The sequence below is a fragment of the Dipodomys spectabilis genome, unplaced genomic scaffold (assembly GCF_019054845.1).
Source record: "Dipodomys spectabilis isolate Male_0828 unplaced genomic scaffold, ASM1905484v1 ptg000309l, whole genome shotgun sequence".
NCBI lineage: Eukaryota > Metazoa > Chordata > Mammalia > Rodentia > Heteromyidae > Dipodomys > Dipodomys spectabilis.
In genome coordinates, this window is record NW_024870986.1 from 1748554 (window position 1) to 1768138 (window position 19585).

Consider the following 19585-nt stretch of genomic DNA (forward strand, 5'->3'; position numbering starts at 1 on the left):
GTCAAGGGTCATGTAGACATTTGTGCCAGAAAGACCTCATTTGGGAAAATGTCAGCTGCAGAAGGTTAGAAATAGCTCTTAAGCAAGGATTACTTTGAATCCAATAGCTCCACAAAGCTAATTCAGTTGAATAAATAATACTTGAAAGAGTCATCACCTTTGGACCTACCTATAAATTATTGAATGCATGATCAAATTACAATTGAAAAATACTTAAAATTGGCATTGACAAAAAATTGCAAATGTGAGCAATCGGCTGAACATTATATTTTTTTTCCATTATTCACAGAATTTTAAGGAAATAAGATCAATAGCAATGTTAGGAACAATAAGGTTTCCTTGTTACAAGTAGGCACCCATGGATATAAGCCTGTATAAAGATTGCATCATTAGCTACTTAAATTTAGAGGATACTACATGCTTCAGCAGCATGTATACCCAAATTACAATATACAGATTAATATAGCACTTGCACAACGATGATATGAAAATTTGTGAAGTATTCCATATTATTCATTCTTCAGATGCAAGAAATGAAAACCCGTTATTAAAAAGTTGATTACAAAAAAACAAGTGTAACAGCACACGTAATTCATATGATTAAATTTATTTTGACATCAGTGTATTAAATCTTCACCTCAGAAAGGTGTTTAAATAGCATAAACTTTACAAAACTTTTGAAATTAGACAACATTGTCATTTTATCCCAAAGAAAAATAATATTAGGACCTAGGAAAAAAGGAATCTTAAACTGTTTCTATATGGAATACAATCTGAAAGGACACATTAATGAACCTATATATTATAAAATAATATAGAATTCAAAGTATGTCTATGTGAGAATAAAATAAATTATTAACATTATACAAACATAGACTATAGAATATTTTAAAATATTCTTTTTCAGACAAGCACCAGTATTACTTTAGTTTCTGTACTACTCATTTCAACAGATAAGTTAAAATTATGTCTGACTAAAAAATCACATACTCTGCAGAAATCATTATACATGTATATAAAAACTCTTCAATACATTTTGACACCCAATGCAGGCAATTCACTTGCAAGAATTCCATGGAATTCATGAATTTTTACAGTAAATTACTGGTGTTGCCGGCGCTGGTGGCTCACTACTATAATCCTAGATACTCAAGAGGCTGAGATCTAAGGCTCACGGTTCAAAGCCAGCCTGGGAATGAAAGTCTGTGAGACTCTCATCTCTAATAAACCACTAGAAAATTGGAAGTGAAGCTGTGGCTCAATCGGTAGAGCACTCACGTTGAGCTGAAGAGCACTGGGATAGCACCCAGGCCTAGAGTTCAAGCCGCATGACCGCCCAAAAAAAAAAAAAAATATTGCTCTTATTTGGATTGTGGAAATATTTTGTATGGACACAAAGGATGGACTTGCATTTTTAACTTTGAGAAACTTAACCCGACCATTAGGATTTAGGAGAAGAATTTGTACAGCCTTCCACAACTTCATATATGTAGTGATACGTACTTATCCTTTGGGCAATTTCAAATGCAGTTTCTTCTAAGGTGTTCTGCAGGCCTGGTTTTATATAATGGTTCAACCGAAGGAGAGCAGGCGTATCTTTGCTATCTCAATTCTCAGTGGCAAGATATAAAGGGGTCAAGAGGCCTTTAGTTTGGGCATTGGTATCTGTAACATGATGAGGTAAGAAAGAAGCCACTCTGGTGTTATTCTGCATATATGCACGGTGCAGGGGTGTCCAGCCATCTACAGTTATTGCATTTGCCACTTGAGCCACCAACTCACAGACAATGTCTAAGTGTCCACTGTAGGCTTCCTGATGAAGAGGGGTATATTCATCGTCATCCCTAGTATTCACATGACTGGCCTTTTTGGAAAGTAGTCTCCACACTGTAATAAGCTGAATATTTTCGGTAGCCCAATGTAGAAATTTACTTGGATCTTTCTCCACTTTTTGTCTTGCAATTGATACCATTCCTCACTTTTTCATCATGTTCTGCGTCTTCATCAGAATTGCCGATCCAGAGACTTTGAGTGCCAGTGGGAATGAGGTATCCATGTATTTCTCTAATAGTTCACATTGGTTGAACTGTTCAGAAAAATCCGGTGAATTTTCTGCATCTGTTTTTTCACCATGATTTTTTTTTCCTTTTTCCATTTTTACTATTCTAAATTATTCTAACTGGAGAGTAGGGAATTGATGGAGAGCAGAGGAAAGATGTTCCTCCGTATTCAAAGATACAGACTGAAAATAAGGACCAGTGGTGTCTTCATGTGCAGCTTATTCGAGGAATGAGAAAAGATGAAATAATGCCTTCTATATAAATGATTTGGAAAATGGAAGAGCAGAAAGTGAAATGATGCAACCAAAAATATAAAAGCAAAATAAATTAGATTAATTATGGAGCAATCATATTATCTATGAGAACCATGAAAGAGAGAGAGGAAGAGAGAGACAGATTTGCAATGACCTAGCTAGCCACAAAATGCATGCATCTGATTAATTTATAGAGCAAGCGGAATTTTATTTTTTTTAAAAGATGGAAATATAATTTATGTTTTTACTTGAATTTAGTAAATACATTTTTAGTAGTCTACATAAAGAGACATAGCTTTGACCAAATTGCAGACAAGAATCTAAATCCTTGATAATTCTAGTAACAGATCTCACTGAAATCAGTTGAATCACACTTTTTCTGTACAATGAAGGAATAGATCCAGGCTAAGAAAGCGGCTAGGGATGGCAGGCCGATTGTATCTGTGACAAAACTTTGTTGAAAATGGTATTGAGGATTACATACTGTTTATCCACTTGCACTGGAAGCATGATTCTGAACTATTGCTTGCAGGTCCTCAACTATTGCTTTGATCATTATATTCTCCAAGAAGAAAAAGTGAGATTTAATTGACAGCAAAGGACTACTAATACATTTTGACTTCTCATTAAGCACCTTCAACCATCGAAAAGACATGAAGACAATAGACAGGCATACTTTTTTAGATGAAAACAAGTGTCTTTAAAAAACAAGGAATTTAAGTAGTCATGCAAAGCACTTCGATTTTACTACTGCATTATACATTTTTTCTAATGTTGGGTACCAATAAATAATGAATCTATTAGAAAGTTCTTGAAGCTCATATGTCAAATCGTGGGTTCTTTCATACTATATTATAATACTTTTGTGTATGGTCTTAAGAAGAAATTTAAATTATTAACTAGAATTTCTGACAGGACAATATCATCACTGAACATCTTGCTTCTATACTCTCAGTTTTAAATCACTATCTAAGTATGTGCATTAGGTAGGTATAGAGGAAAAAGTAGAAGCCACACTGGTGGCTCATGTCATTAATCCTAGCTAATCAGAAAGATGAAGTCTGAGGATTGTGGTTTAAAACGAGGCCAAACAAAAACAAAGTCCATTAGATTCTGATTTGAAAGAAACCAACAAAAGTTAGAAATGGAGTTGTTGTACAAGCGGTAAAATGCTAGCCTTGAGAAAACTAAAACAAAAAAAAAAAACAAATTCTGGGACAGAGCCAGGCCCTGAGTTCAAACCCTAGTATTAGCACCAAGCAAATGAATTAATTAACTAGATAATTAATTAATTAAAAATAAATTAAGTGGTCACATGTGGAGGGGCAGGATATAACAACCGTAGTGACTGGATTGTGTATTATTTTGTAGTAAGGCAAATTATCATTTGTACTAATCACTAATATTTTATTTGAACTTTTTCTACAATAAACCCTGAATTTAGCATGCATGTATATGTATGTACATGTGTGCACATATGTATATGTGTGCATGTGCTGTTGCAATGTTACTTGCCAATGTGGACACGGTGAGGCTAAAAAGAGCTAACTGTGTTGCAATGTTTTTATTATCATTGTTCTGTCATGTCATTTCAGTTGAACCACCCTTCTGTACATTTTATTTGTCAAATAATAACATCATCAATATCAAAGCATTTACAACATTAAGTTAGTTAAAAGAGATCATTTTCAGCTCTTATTATGTGTTAGGTGAGATGATACAGACAAAATTAGGTAGTAAATTATTGCTGTAAGATGACTGTCAGTACAAAATGTGTATTTGACTTGTTAAATAGGTTATACTTTTAAGATATGCTCATGGAGTGAGTTTGGCCTACTTGACGGAACAGGTATTACTCTCTGGTTATTCCCGTGAAACACAAGGTGGATAAAGTCTTTCCGGATTTCTTTTTTTTTTTGCAGGGGGGGGTCCATTCGTGGGGCCTGAACTCTGGGCCTGACACTGTCCCTCAACTCTGCAGCTCAAGGCTAGTGCTCTACCTCTTGAGCCACAGCACCACTTCTGGCTTTATTCTTTTTTTCTTATGTGGTGCTGAGGAATTGAACCCAGGGCCTCATGCATGCAAGGCAATCGCTCTACCACTGAGCCACCTTACTAGCCCTCTTTCTGGATTTCTGTTTAAAATATCTTTCTTTGAAAGATCATATCTATTCTCACTAAGAGGTAATCAGCCCCATATTTATTATGGTTGAATATCCCATCATATTGACTGAAAATCGGTATTGTGGATATGCTTATTAGATATTACTTTCAAAAACGAACAAACAAACAAAAACCATGTGTCTTCTCCATATTGTGGATGTATTTGAATTTGTTTTCTACATGCAAATATATCTTCAGTAATGGCTCTTTTTTGAGAGTAACTATAGCAACTTTAATAAATAAGACTTTCTAATATCTTTTTCAATATAAATACCATCCCAGAGCAAATCTTGCAAATTCTGAAAAGTCTTTGACTATTTTAGTATTATTTCAGTTCATTGACTATAGAGCTAAAGACATTTCTGAAATAAATATTGTTAAGATCTGAAAATCTAAGTGGGTATATAGGCTTTTTTATGCATCATTTTATGAAAATACAGTTTTTATGAAACTAAATGAAATTGAATAAAAGCATGTACCTGAATTTGGTAAGCTAATTATCAATATAACTTTGTTTTCTATTAACACAGTCCTTTTAATGTAGATGATGCAATTAAATTATTTCCTTTGTGTCTCTGTACTTCAGTTATTTTTAGAATCTTTGTAGTTATAGGAGTGAATTTGTAGTATAAATAAAGGTCTTTTAAAATTATTCGGATTAATCTTGTGTTTTGTGTCCTACTCCGAAGAAAATGAGTTATTTTCAAGTGTTAATAGTTTATAATTGAATCTTCAGTATCATAAGAAATTTTTAAAAATGCAGTAGTATTGATGACTTTTTAAACCAATTTTATTCACAAGTTGGAGAGCCTTTAATTCATGCTTACGTCTTGGTGTCTATGATTTTTAATCTCTCGTTCCTAACATAAATGATAGGTCAGGCTGCATTTTTGGGTTTATGAAAGGTGGGGGTCAAAGGTGATTTTTGTATCAGTCTTGCTTTAATAGTATTTTAAAGTAGTACATTTCTCTCAAAATTTTGGGTATAAAAAGCAATCAAAATACTTGTAATGGTAAACAACTTAGGTGAGCCACAATGTGGAAATGATTGGTACATAAGACCTTCAGTGTGTTTCCATTAGGAATTGGGGAGGTCATTCTTTCAGTAAGACTGTGTTAAACAGAGATGTGGTCCCCAGGGAGTGCAGTGTTGAGTCATGGGATAGAAAGTGATTTCTACTATTTTGAGCTAGAAATCAAGAATATTATAGTTTAGCAGTTCCTTTCACTAGGGAGGTATGAATTGATTATGAACTTGGAGTTTTCACATTACAGATAACTATTTTCTAAAAAAGATAAAGTGAAATATTATTATAATGTACACAATAATTCTGGGAAATTTTCCTAGATTTAGTAGACTAGGTGCTGGTATTTTAGTCATAAAATATAATGAGGTAATTTGATACAGTGGGAGATGGGCTAACACTTACCATATGTGCAATGTTGTACTAGTAACTGCAATTTTGAAGACTTCAATATCACCATCTAAGAATTAAAAATGGAAGTAGTTCCACTTTATGGAATGATTGTGAGGATTAAATTAGATACCATAGTTAAATTACTTGGAAAAGCAATCAATCCGCATTTGATACTTTCTACTTGTTATTTTATCATGTGATGAATTCTAAGATTTTTGCTGTAATTTTATATTGTGTCTAATTAGGATATGAAATGTGATATAATGATATTCATTGCATTGGTCACTTCTCTGTCATTATGAGGAAAATACCTGCAAAGAAATTTCCTGAGGAGGAAACTATTATGTTGACTTATGGTTTAAGAGAACGCAGTTTAAGATCAGATGTCTCCATTGTTTTTAATTATACTTTTTTAAATAGTTGTTCAAAAGAATTTCCATTCCACAAATCAGTTTATAAGTACAATGTATCTTTACATATCTTTCCCACACCCTTCCAAACCTCACCCTACTTTCTTTTTTTCTAGTTTCATACTATCTGCATTGAATATTATGCCTTCACTCTCTTCCTCCATAACTCACTTTATTCCTTCCCTTTGACTTCCCTTCACATCTCCCAAGTGATAGATTCTGGTATTCATTTTGTTGGATTAAAAGTTCAATTTTATAAGAAATTACACCTTTTAAATACTCCTCAGCAAATAGCATGCTTTGGTTAATACTGTTGTGTAAACTTACATAAAGTTCTAGCTTCCAAATACGTGACAGACCATGGGTCCTTTATGTGTCTGGCTCTGATACATATATTTTGCTTTTAAAATATTTAATATGTGAATATTTAAAAATTATTTTCTTAATTTTATATGGTTGTTGAATTCAAATATATTTATTTTTTATAGTTCTAAACATATTTATCCAAATAACAAATATTTACTGTATTTTTAAGAAGCACATACTTTCTTAAGAAAAGCTTCATCACCTGGTCACTTTTTTGGTAAATATTTGTACTTGAATTAAAAAAAATAATGTTTGAGCTGGGCATGGTGATTTGTTGTTTCCATTTTCTAGCTATGGTGGGAACTGAAAATAGGGTTTGTGATATGGGAGAGCATGAGAAACTATGAGACCTGAAAAAATATCCAGAGTGAAATGATTAGAGATCTAGCCATATTGAGCACTGGCTATCATATACTAAATCTTGAGTTAAAACACCAGTCACATCAATCTTTGTCAAAAAAAAAGAATACATGTTTTAAAATGTTTATTATTGAAAAATTGTTTGCAAAGGTTCACATATCTTCTATTTCTTAATTTTCAATTTACTTAATCTATAAGAATCCAAGTATAAGCCAGGCGCTGGTGGCTCACTCCTGTAATCCTAGCAACTCAGGTGTCTGAGATCTGAGGATTGCGGATCAAAGCCAGCCAGGGCAGGAGAGACCGTGAGACTCCTATCTCCAATAAACCACCAGAAAACAGGAAGTGGCGCTGTAGCTCAAGTGGTAGAACACTCGTTTTGAGCTGAAGAGCTGAGGGACAGCGCCCAGGCCCAGAGTTCAAGCCCCATGGCCGACCAAAAAAAAAAAAAAAAAGAATCCAAGTATATTGTGACTATTTTATTTCTACAAAACTTTAAAATAGTATCAGGAATATTCTGATTTCATATGTTAACATACTTTTACTATTTGTGATAATTTCCTCTTTAATATGATAATATCAATATTCCAAATGAGGGTATGTGGTGTGTGTGTGTTTGTGTGTTTACGTGGGTTTTGTGTGTGTGTGCTTTGTGTGTACTTTGTAATGCTTGGGAGATCACACCATTGTTCAAATAGGGTAGGCTAATGTTTTACTACTGAGCTCTACTGTCTAGTTATAATCTAAATACTGTTTTAAATTATGACTTTTAAATTTTCATTGCTAGCATTTTTTTTCAAAATTATTTATGATAAAATGTGATCCACCTATTATGCACATTAGCAATTTTTATTATTATTTTATTGGTATTTAGAATGTTTCCACTGTCTTTCCACTTCCAAACACTTGTGTTTTTTATTGATAAAGATTTTACTTTGTTTCTTTTCTCTCTTCATTCTTTTTCCTTTAGAGTTTACCTATTCTTTCTCTTATTTCTTTGGAAATTAATTATCATATTTCTATTACTATTTCATTACATTGTAACAGGTCTATACAATGCTATATTTTCTATTTTATTTTTTCCATGTTCTCTGACTCCCAGTCCAAACTTTTAGGTGGATTAAAAAGTAACTTGATTCAGGACAGTTTGATGATTTTCCTCAATCTCTTCTCTGAAGTTTTTCTGTTTTTTTTTTTGAACCACAATACCAATGACATACAACTCCTATGTGGTCCATCATTCTATCACCTCTCACTCTGCTCTGTTGTACAGCTCAAGTCATTATCATTCAATTTATTATGCTATAGAGTTTTCTAAATCTTAACTCATTCCTAAATTAATTTTACTAGCTTCAAGCATTCTCTAAAGATATTTTTTCTATATATAATATCTAGGGTCTTGTGTTTTCACAAGGTGCAAAATATGAGTGACTATCAAACATCTAGATATCTCTGTAGAATATTGGTCAACCTGCTCAATAGACTTGAATATAGGTCAGTTAGAAAAATCTTGTAAAATGATGTAGCTTGAGCCCTCATACTAGATTTGAATCTTATTACCATGTTAAGTAATGAAGACAACATAGCTTTACTATAATATCAGACACATAAAATAACGTAACAGATTTGTCAAAAATAAATTATTATGTGGCTAGTGAAGTTGAGCATTTCTTTATGTGTCTGTTGGCCATCCTTCTTTCCATTTCAGAGAAGTTTCTCTTTAAGTTTTTAGCCCACTTATTTATTGGGATTATAGTTGTTTATTTGAGAATTTCTGTTGTGGGATTTCGATTCAAATAGATTTTTTTCTTTCTTGCGATTGTTCTTAACATATTTATAAGATGATTTCTTTGTTGTTTGTATGTCCCTCTCCCACAGTATAATCCCTGTTTTCACTGTATTTGTTGTTGATATAATTTGTGGAGGGGAAGGGAAAAAACAAATTGCTTAAATAGGGACACAGGTGGACCCATTGCAACAATGAGATGTACAAGATGATATGTCGAAAAACGAACTTTATAACTTTGGCATGTTGAGGGGCAGCGGTGGGGGTGGGAAGATGTGAAGGGATGGGAAGGGGAAACAAAGGAGGAGGCAACAATGCTTGATAAGAAATGTACTCATTACCTTGACCATGTAATTGTAACCTCTCTGTACGGTATTTTCACAATAAAACAAATTCTCAATTTTATGGTTAATAGATTTTTTAAAAGGATGCCATGACTTTATGAAATAAAAATAGAATCTTAAATGGTTATATTGGCACTATTACCTACCTACATTTAAAGAATGATCTTAGACTACTACCTCAATCCTCATACAAAAAATTTAAAATAAAAAATGATTATCAATCTGAATGTGAGATTTAAAAACCTATAAAACATAAATATAAAAATTCAAGACATTGGATCATAAGGATCAGTAAAAGTTCCTAAAAAATGACATGGAAAGCATTAGTGGTAAAGAAAAGCAAGAATAAACTGCATAATATCAACTGATAGCCTTTCATAATTCAAAGGACATTATAACAAAAGTGAAAACATATCCAACAGATAGAGGGCACATATTTGTTAATGCTAGAATGTTAATGCTACAATGATTCTGTATTTTTATATCTTCTATATAAATTTTTCCCCGAATAGGATATTTCTTTACAGAACATATGTAAATTGATAGTCAATAGGAAGAGCATATGAAATAAGCTGTTCTTTAGTATCTAAGAATAAATAAAAGGAAAACTCACTAATATGACCATAATATAAAAAGATGAAACAAAATACAATAATGCATTTGTGGAGAAATTGATATACTCTACATAGCAAATCGATTTGTATAATAATGCAATCATTTTAGCAAGCAAGATTTTAAAAGGTCAAAAAGAATTGTATAGGATTGATCCATTACACTTCTATGAATGTATTAAAGGAAAGTAAAAAACTTTTGTGGACAGAAAATGTAGTTCATTGACAGTGCAATTGAGTGGTATGTTTGAGACCCTGGAAATAATCCCACAATCAAATTTTGAAAAGACACACTATAGAGGATGTATGCTGGACGAATTCCTGTAAGTGAATTTTATATCTATTTTAATGTCTGTTCTAAAATTTACAGCATTTCTATTTGAAGAAATGCAAGTTTCTGAAAATTAGGCTTGGAAAACCTATAGTTGTACAATTCACTTCCAAAGTACAAAAATGTATAGAATATAATTAGATAATATATTGCAAGTGAATTACATGTCAGCAAAAAAAAAAACAAAACAAAAACACTATTGTTAAAAATAGTTCACATAAAATGCAGAATACCTAAAATGATGCTTTCGGTGTTGGCTAAAAACTTTGTAAACTACAGCTTTTAAAACAAAGATGTGATTTCTGTATATTTTGAGGGTTTTTCTTTTTATTTTGAGTTTATACAGACATAACAGAATCAAAAGATGTATGTGATAACAGGAATATCTAGGAATTATGCATCACTTGTAAGTAATTGATAACCTTTTCTGGAAGAAAATTTTAGCAAATTACAGAAGACCCAAATCTGTATTTTATAAAAGCCATATATTACTTGCTCAATCCAATTTCTTTTTTGTACTTTGTTAGGGAAAAAATATTCTCAAGATAAGAGCCAATAGCAGTGAAAGGAAACAAAATACAAAATCATCTTGATTTATTTGTGAAAATAACAAATGAAATAAAAGAATTCCACTTAAGGGAATCCAGTATTAGTATATATAAAGATATGCCTGAATGCCAATAACCATTGAATTTTTGGAATTTTAATTCCCATGAACATATGAAAACTAGAACAAGAAAATAAATACATTCTTTAGAACAAACCAACCTTAGAATAAATTTCTTAATTGTTTTGAATTACAAAAGAATTGATACTCTTTTCCTTTAGAAACATTTAAAAATGTTTATCACTTATTATAATTCAAATGCCAAGCAATAGTAATTTTATATAATCATTATAAATATCATTTTATTACTATCATAATATAGAATAAAAGACCAGCCCCAATATACTACCTACCTAACTTTATTCTTAATTCCTAATAATTACCTAAATATCTTAAATAAACTAAATGGTCATGTCTTTAATATAGACATAAATATTCTATACTTTTTACTTAACATTTTCCAGGGGCATGTATTCATATTTCTAAGAAATGTTCACAGCAGTTAAAAGATGCTTTTGTGAAATTAATGTGATACATTTTGTTGTTGTTGTTGTTGTTTGCAAGGCCTGGGCATTGTCCTTAAGCCTTTTTATGTTCAAAGACAGCACTCTACAATTTGAAGCACAGAGCTAATTCCTATTTTTAGTTGTTAATTGAAGATAAGAATCTAACAAGTACTTTTCTGTCTGGGCTAGTTTTGACACAATTCAAAGATCTTAGCACCCAGAAGAGCTCGAAGTATAAGAGTGAGTCACTGACACTTGGTTTGATGTATTTTTTAATTTTAATTATTTTAAGATTTTTGTTTCTCTATAATGTGCATATTCTACACAAAATTTATATATATATATATATATATATATATATATTTCTGATGACAAATAATCTCTAAAAATGTATGTCTTTCTACATATAACATATATATATATGTTATGTGTAGAAAATATATATATATATATATATATTCTACACATAACATATATATATATATGTATATATATATATATATATATTTCTGAAGACAGACTCCCTCTAAAATTTTATGCTACTATTTTTGACCATTTTCATTTCAAAGACACACAGCCTATTTTACTAAAACTTTCCTAGAATAAAATAACTATTATTTCAATAAAAAGTAGAGTTTATTACTTTCAAGGAAATTTTAGATATATACATGATATTTTAGTAACATTTACAGTATAATACTTGAAAAAGTTCTGTCCGAACTCTTAAATATTTGTGTGTATTGAGGGGGAGAGAGGAAGTTAATTCATACTGGTTAGGAATTTTCAATTCTTTAAAAAACTACTCCATAATTTGTTATAAGCATATAGTCGAGCTACCTGATATGATTTAATTTTTACATTGTTTCTTTATTTGTTCAATTTTTTTAATATGGATGCAAGCACAGTGGTAACATTAAAATTGTTAATCAAAAGACAAATAATAACAAAATCATAGACACAAATCAGACTTTCAATCATTAGCAATTATGATGCTAATAATAATTCTGATGAAGAGAATGATGACCACAGTGTAGCATGATAACAACAATGTTGGAATTGAAAAGGCAAAAACTTTAGACATCTTTGAAGTTAGATTTCCCACATTCAATACATAGTTATAAACAGCGTTGGATTACATACAATAATAATAAGAGGAGACTTTCAATATCAAGAAATACAGGGGTTTTTTTGAATGACATTCCACCATTTGTTAGGAAATGGAAAGACTTGGAAAAGAATTATATTAAGTGAAGTAAGCCAGGCCCAAAGAAACATAGGTCCCATGGTTTCCCTTATTCGCAATTAGTATATTTCTGAGACAAGCAGAAAAGCTCAGATAAGTTGATGATAGGTGAAATGAACTCCAAGATAAGTATTCAAAATTTTTTTTTCTTTCATGCGATTGTTTCTAACATATTTATAAGATGATTTCTTTGTTGCTTTGTGTGTCCATCCCCCACGATATTACACCTGCTTTCACTGTATTTGATGTTGGTATAGTTTGTGGAGGAAAAGGGAAAAAAACAAACATGGATGCAGGTGGACTCCTTGCAACAATGAGATGTAAAAGATTTTATGTCAAAAAACGAACTTTACAACTTTGGCAGGGAGAGGGTGGGGATATGGGGGCGGGGAGTGGGGGGGGGGCGGAGATGGGAAGGGATAGGAAAGGGAAACACAGGAGGAGGCAACAATGCTTGATAAGAAATGTACTCATTATCTTGCCCATGTAATTGTAACTCCTCTATATGGTATTTTCATAATAAGAAAAGTAAATAAATAAATATTAAAAAATAAAAAAATACAATCATATAAACAGGTTGAGACAGTAAGAACCTTAATGTTATTCCCACAGTCTCTCTAAAGCATACTCATTTTCTTGGTGATATTGTTTTCTTATAAATAAAATCGTTTATTTCCATATTTTGATGGACTAAAAGAATTAGCTTTCAACTTAGTGTGATTAGTTCAAATAACATTCTCATATAGATAATATTCAATAACCAATGTTTTCCAATGATATATTAAAAGAATGTTCTTCAATACAGCTGTAAACATATGACACAATTTACATAATACCTTTTTTCTTGTTCTAGAAGTCAGAAAATATATTCTTCAATATTTCTGGTAGATTACATCCATTTACAGATAAAGAATACAAAGTCAACAGTCAGTGTAGTGAGTAAATAATGATACTAGTATTTGTGTATGAGCTCTTTACTCTGTGTGCTTACAAGGAGAGTAATTTGGTGATGGAGAGGACCAATATGAAAAGACTAAGGAGAAAAAAAGCATACTTTGCAAACGGTTGTTTTAGGACTAGGTGACCTGTGATGAGTATTTGAAACAGGCTTGCGTCAGGGGCATAAAAAGGAGTAATTAGAAATTATATTAGTGACAGAAACTGAGAAAATCTTGATCATTCATCTTATGTAATGGACAGGAAAAGAAGGGTAAGAAGAAATCTGAAGTGCTTCCACATCTCTGGGTGTCAACAGTGTTTGTTATATTCTTGATGATAAGGACTACATGTGGAAATGATGGATTAAGAGAAAAAAAACTCTCTGATAGTTCTAAAGTTTATGTTAAACAGATGCAAAGATAGGTCTGTGTAGACATCACCAAAATATCCATGACAATCAATATGAAAAAGTATAATAAAAATTGGGGGCATTATTAAAGGGAAAAGGAAAAGGAAAGTTCTGACAGAAGTGTGAGCAACAGCATGGACAACGTTGGAAGAAAGAGATTAGGAAACACAAAAGTAATAAATACAGATTTAAAGAAGTAAATGATGGAAAGAATTTGCAGGATGATATTGAAGGAAATATACTATTTGAATTGGAAAAGTAAAAGAGCATAGACAAGTTCAATTATATGAAGATGAACGAATCAATAAAATGTTCTACTGTGTATATATGCATATATATGCTATATACACACCATGTATATATGTACATGTACACAGTGGAATTCTATGCTTCCAGTTCATCAGGAAATGGAAAGACTTGGAAAAATCCTACTAAGTAAAATAAGCAAGACACAAAGAAACAGATTCCATGGTTTCCCTCATTAGTAATAAGTAGGAAATGTCTGGGGTAGTCCTAGCACATGAGCAGAATGGCTCAATCATATATGACCACATAAGATGGTGCTGAGCAAAATGAACTCCTAGATATGAAAACAGAAGTTTTTCTTTGTGGTTCTTGTTTTTAATGTATTATGTGAATTCTTTTTCTTTTGTATTTGCCCCTATGGTTTATCCCCTGTTGTATTTGATTTCAGTATCCTGTGTATTGTATACACATTTATCTTAATTTGGCAAGGGAAGAGGAGCAACAAAATGTCAAGACAAAGGACAAATGGCAAACCAATGCAATAGCAATAATCACAAGACAACATGTTGGAAAGTTACATTACAACTTGTGAGGGGTATTGGAGTAAAGGAAAAGTGTGAGAAAAATGAGGAGTGGGGGAAAAAGTGCGACAGGTTATGTATTCACTACTTTACAATTACTGCATCCCCTTCAATTCATCAAATTTACAATAAAATTAAATTCAAAATAAGCTACATAACATAATTTCGCTGTATTGGTATAGTTAATATTATTCTATGCATATTACCTTTTTAAACAATGAACAATATTTGGCTTCTAATTTGAATTAATTACCCTTTTCTTTATCAGAAGATCATCAACTTGAATGTTATCAAACGATACAAAATTTTCAGAATATACTTGCCATTATTTTGAAAAAAAACATTATTTTAGTATTGTCTCATACTGAATATAAAATAGTTCAATTGTCTGGAAACTCTTAACTTTTAAAACTGAATATTTTTAAGAGAAAAGAATATATGTGTTCTTCAAAAATTCCTATGAGTACGAACTACTCATGTTCAATGTTTGAACATGCCATATCAGAGACATTTAAAACAGTGCCTGTTTGCATTTTATTTAATTCTGCAATAGATGTAGTTTTCAATGGGATGTTACGTGTCTAAAAGGGAACAGAAAAAAATAGCCACATTCTGGTAGAAGAGAAAACTATTAAGTATTTATAATAATTAATTCCTCAAGAGTAAATATTTTTTCATCAAAGTAAGCTATTATTTCTATGATAATCAGTCCCAAAATTTTATGTCATAAAGTCATCCTAGCCCAACACTTTTCAACTTGTAAGGTGCACCTTAAAATTCCCTAAGATCACAGGACAACTAGCTTTTCACTATTGTGCAAAAATACTACATTTTTGCTAATGTGATGCCCTTTCTATTGTTGAAAGAACACTACACTAAACTTTGCTGCATCGTTTTCCCCCAAGTGGTATTGTTGAGATCAGAAAACTTTCAAATATTATTCATACTTACCTTTTTATCTATCATAGATATTCAGGAAGCTAAGATCTGAATATTATTCAAAGTCCACCCAGGCAGGAATGTTCCTTAGATACTTATCTCCAATAAACTGCTCAGGAAAAGCCAGACACAAGTGGCACTGAGGTTCAAGTGGTAGATCAGTAGCCTTGACCAAGACAGTGCCCAGACCCAGACGTCAAGCCCTAGAACAAAAAAAACAACAAAATAAAATGAAAAAAAAAACGAAACCTAGCATTTTTCTCATTGCATACAGAGGTGCATAATTAAGGAATTTTCTCCCTGTGTTATGTATATGTAGAAGATAAAAAATGTCACACAATTACTTTCTTCAGACCATGTTACACCAAAGTCTCCAAAAATTGCTCTTTTTCAAAATTTATAAATTAATATCATCCATTTGTTGGCAACTCTTTCTAGATTATTCACATTATTATGTTATACACGAACTGTTAGAATTATCTATTAACTAAGTTCTAATTATAATTCTCTTGAAAAAATATTGTAGGCAAATAGAATGTGAGAATCATTTGTGAATTTGTAAATTAAAACTTCTAGTTAAAAAGAATTTTGTAGTGTCCCGTAGAATAAGAAATTACAAACAAAAATATTTCTTTTAAGTCTAAATTCTAATTTAGCGAGGTCAACAAAGTCCTACATTAGATACATTGCTATTTCTCCAGGCTTAAGCTTTTGTAATCCTTCATCAGTTCTTTGGATTCCAACAGAATGATGCTTATTTTTTTTTCAAATTTTTGGTTGGGAATCATGAGCTATTTTGCAGCTAGGAATGTTCGTAATGAAGAGATCATTTAAAACATGACTGAGAATTATATATGAGTTGCATTTCAAAAGGAAACTGGAATTCTCAAAACATAATGACGAAATTAGCCAAACTTCCAACTGTGAATTCCTTTCTTACTTTTTGGTTTGTTTTATTGAGACAAAATTATACTACCTAGTCCAGGGAAGGTATTACTTTGTAATTCCACTCTCTAATCTCCTGTGTTAGTTTGAGTGCTAGAATTCCAGGCTTGTATCACATTGCCCTGACATTGTTTGTTTATTTAACCTAGAAACATAGTAGTAATTCTGAAGTTCTCTGATGACCTTATCCACTAGACTGACTGCTCAAAGTGTTTATGTTCAATTTTCAAAGATGTTCTAGCATTTGATACAGCTATGAACATTTTCAGATGCAACTTCAGGGTCATTCCTTCATGGATCTGATCACTTTAATAATGATTACTTGACTCTCTTACTATCTCTGGTCCCTACGTTGTAATATTATCAAGCTTTTTAGAGGAAAGTTCACTTGAGGACTTTGTAATATTAAAAATTATCACTTGATTCTAGTCTTACTCAGGACATATTTTCTAACTTTTCTATACATTCTGAGAGTTGTTTCATACTTGTGTTTGCACATATAAGTGCCTCTGTGTGTATGTGCATGTTTGTATGTATGTATACAAAACTTCAAGCTCTTATTCCGCAATCTTGCCTTGCTCATAATTTGTATTCCATCAATTGAGCCATTCTTCCAATGCAGCTTTTGGCTAGTTAATTATACGTAGTGTTGCAAAGACTGTCCTGCCCAGGCTGGATGTAAACTGAACTTCCCAGACTCCTTTACATTCTTAGGTTTTATTTTTTTCCATATCAACTTTTAAACTTGAAATATTTTTGTGAATGTAAAGTCTAACCATAACCCAGATTTTTAACTCAAGAATTCATATAAAGATAGATGAGCGTACACATTACATATCCTGAGAGTACATTGCTAGAAATGTGATCCTAAGCTAGGTACCAGTGGCTCAAGCCTACAATCCCAGCTACTCAGGTGTCTGAGATCTGAGGATTGAAGTTCAAATCCAGCACCCGTAGAAAATTTTTCTGAGGCACTTATCTCCAATTAATCACCAGAAAACTGGAATTGGCACTGTGGCTTAAGTGGAAGAACTCTACCCTTGAGCTGAAGTGCTGAGGGACATCGCCTAGGCCCAGAGTTCAAGACCCACAACCATCATGCTTTCAGTGTATTTGATGTTGGAATAATTTGTGGAGGGGAAAGGAAAAAACAAATCGTTTAACTAGGGATACAAGTGGACCCATTGCAAGAATATGTACAAGTTCTTATGTCGAAAAACGAACTTTACAACTTTGGTGGGGGGTGGGGGGGAGGATCAGATGGGGGAGGGGGGAGTATGGAAAGGAATGGGAAGGGGAAACAAAGAGGAGGCAACAATATTTGATATGAAATGTACTCTTTATCTTGCCCATATAATTGTAACTCCTCTGTACAGTATTCTCACAATAAAAATAAATAAATAAATAAATAAAAACAAAAAAGAAAAAGAAAAAGAAATGTGATCTTAGCCACCAGTTCATTGCTAGTGTAATTCCTGCTCTCTCAACAGGGCTTTTATTTCCAGTTAAGCCCATGCTCTTATATCTGACTTGCTTTGGAACCAGAATTATTCTTCCATTATTATATTTACATGATTTGTATTCTATTTTATTATATTTACATGATTTGCATGATTAGCTACCATGATTTAGATGTAGTAGAAGAGAGGGGCCTCATCCTTTATGTTCCACTTAGTAGTAATACTTTCTGTATATCACTCCCATAGATCTACATCTGGTCTTGGCTTCATTGTTTCAAAGTTGTCTTATATGCAGAGTTTTCTATAGTGTATTGCACCATTATAATTCAGCACAAAACTTCTCTTTCTCCTATTATTCCTATTGTTTCTCCTACTGTTAACTTATGTACATTTGGGAAATAATGCACAACAAACACACTCAAAAAATAAATGTTTCTGAGGACCTTGTTCCTATGAAAAATTGGTCTTAATTTACAGAGCACTTAGGAAATTTGAACTTAAAGCACTCCAGGATTTTTTTTATATTGTTTCTTATAAAAATGGTGTACAGAGGGGTTAGAGTTACATAAGTAAGATAATGAGTACATTATCTAAAGAGCATTGTTAACTCTTCTTTTGTTTTTCCCCTGCCATCCCTTTCCTCTCCATTGTACCTACTCCACTATCCCCTCCCCAAGTTGTAAAGTACATTTTATACATAGTGTCTTGTACAACTCATTGTTACAATGGGTCATACTGTATACTTGTTGCAGCATTTTGTAATTTCCCTTCCCCTACTCACATTAGAAAAATGTACATGCAAGATGCAGGTCGCCGACAACAAATATAGTGAGAACAGTGGTTATACCATGGAGGAAGAAAATAGAAGAGAAACCAAAAAATCACATACTACATGTTACATACATTAAAAAAAAAGCAAGAAAGAAAAAGCAAGTTGTGTCCCTATCTTGTGGTCCATTTCACTTAACATCATCTTATAAGGCCATATGTACATGGATAATGTTTTAAAAGCCATTTAAGTTCCATATTTTCTCGTTATGAATTTGTCTCTGAAACACATGTTACCTCATGTCCAATGATGTACTTGTGCTATTTCAACGAAGCCACAAAACATTCATTTTACCTGGAGAAGCACCATAGATTGTTCCTGGAAGTAAATGGGAGGAACTGTCACTGGAAGTGGAAACTAATTCCAAGAGAGGAATTGAACATAGAGAAATGACAAAGTTCAAGTTAATTTGTGCTGTCCTTTTTATGGTACAAGAAAAGAATCCAAGGCTTGAAGGAAACTCTGCCCCTGACTTGTTCGAGTGTTCTCTTTACTCATATAAAACTTGTCTGTAAACTTCTAGTTGAGAGTATTACAAAAGGAAACAATATCCCATTTGAAGGCCAGCATAGAACAAAAGGAAATAACTTTGTTTTAAAAGTGTTCTACTACAAAGAAACAAAGACATGGAGGTTTTAATGTGTTTTATGCATTGATAAATCACTCTTGAGATGATTCTCCTGTTGCAGGAGTCAGTTATCCATTCCTTTAGTCTGGTCCTGAGTTCTCCATAACAATAAGGATTCCAAAAAGCAGGATCCAGTGACTAAGATCAACA

The 19585-nt window shown here is 32.2% G+C and overlaps 1 pseudogene; it reads left to right on the forward strand.

Annotated features, from left to right (window-relative positions):
• The first annotated feature begins 417 nt into the window (after positions 1-417).
• On the forward strand, positions 418-514 carry LOC122127759 (annotated as a pseudogene).
• Positions 515-19585: the final 19071 nt, after the last annotated feature.